The sequence below is a fragment of the Chrysochloris asiatica genome, unplaced genomic scaffold, assembly GCF_000296735.1.
Source record: "Chrysochloris asiatica unplaced genomic scaffold, ChrAsi1.0 scaffold00056, whole genome shotgun sequence".
In the NCBI taxonomy this organism is placed as follows: Eukaryota; Metazoa; Chordata; class Mammalia; order Afrosoricida; family Chrysochloridae; genus Chrysochloris; species Chrysochloris asiatica.
This window is the reverse complement of record NW_006408574.1, coordinates 535,340-537,074: the sequence shown is the minus strand read 5'-3', so window position 1 is coordinate 537,074 and position 1,735 is coordinate 535,340.

Genomic DNA, 1,735 nt, shown 5'->3' with positions numbered 1-1,735 from the left:
TTAGTCCTCAAGCTGACATCTTTGCTCTTCAACACTTTGGAAAGGTCTTGTGCAGCAGATTCAGTCTTTTTTCCATTTATCATGATGCTATTTGTTGGTCCAGTGGTTGGGATTTTTGTTTTATTTAAGTTGAGGTGCAGCACATACTGGAGGCTGTGGTCTTTGATCTTCATCTGTAAGTATTTTCAGTCCTCTTCACTTTCAGCAATCAAGGTTGTACCATCTGCCGAGCATAGGTTGCTAATGAGTCTTCCTCTAATCCTGATGCCACTTTGCACTTTTTATAATCTAGCTTCTTGGATTATTTGCTCAGCAAACTGATTGTATGGTGAAAGAATACAACATTGGCGTACACCTTTCCTAATTTTAAACCATTCGGTGTTCCCTTGTTTTGTTCGAACAGCTGCTTCTTGGCCTATGTAAAGGTTTCTCAGGAGCACAATTAAGTGTTCTAGAATACTCATTCTCTGCAATACTGCCCTAGTTTATCAGGATCCACACAATTGAAAGCCTGTGCATAGCCAATAACCATAGATAAACATCTTTATGGTGTTGTTCTCTGCTTTCAGCCAAGATCCCTCATTCTCTTCTGAAACTAGCTCGAACCTCTGGAAGTTTTCTCTCATTCTATGGTTGTAGATGTTTTTGAATTACCTTTAGCAAAATTTTTGCTTGCGTGGAATATTAATGATACTGTCTGATGATTTCTGCATTCTGTTGGGTCACAACTCTTTGGAATGGACACAAATATGGATCTCTTCCAGTCAGTTGGCCAGGTAACTGTCTTCCACATTGCTTGCCATAGATAAGTGCCTCAAGTGCTACATTTTGTTGTTGAAAGATTTCAATTTTTATTCATTCCATCAATTCCTGGTGCCTTGTTCTTTGCCAGTGACTTCAATGTACCTTGGAGTTCCTCCTTCAGGATCATTGGCTCTTGATCATATGCTACCTCTTGAAACGGTTGAACATCGAACATTTCTTTTTGGTACAGTGACTCTTTGTAGTCCTTCCATTTTCTTTTGATGCTTTCTGCGTCATTCGGTATTTGCCCAGAGAATCCTTCAATATGGAAAGTCTCAGCTTGAATTTTTTATTCCGTTTTTTATTCAGTTCCCTCAACTGAGGCATGCTGAGTGTGTTCTTTCCTTTTGGTTTTCTAACTTCAGGTCTTTGCACATTTTGTTACGATATTTGACTTTTCTTCATGAGCTGCCTTTTGAAAATTTCTGTTCAGCTCTTGGACCTCCTCATTTCTTCCGTTTGCTTTAGCTTCTCTATGCTGGAGAGCTAGTTTCAGTCTCTTCTGACATCCATTTTGGTCTTTTTCTTCCTTTTTGTCTTCTTAATGACCTTGTTCTTCCTGTATGATATTCTTAATGTCATCCCAAAACTCTTCTTGTCTTCAGTTTTCAAATCTGTTCTTCATATGATCTCTAAAATTGATGGCATATGTTCAAGGTCATTATTTGGCTTTCGTGGACTTTAAAAATTTGTATTCAGCTTTAGCCTGAACTTGCATATGAGCGGCAGATGAACTATAGTCTACGATCTGCCCCTGGCCTTGTGTCGGCTGATGACAATGGAGCGTTTCCACCTTCTCTTTCCACAGATGTAGTCAGTTTGATTTCTGTGTCTGCTATCTGATGAGATCCAGGTGTATAGTCGTCTTATATGTGGTTTAAAACAGGTATTTGCAATGAAGAAGTCATTGATCTTACAAAATTCTATCATG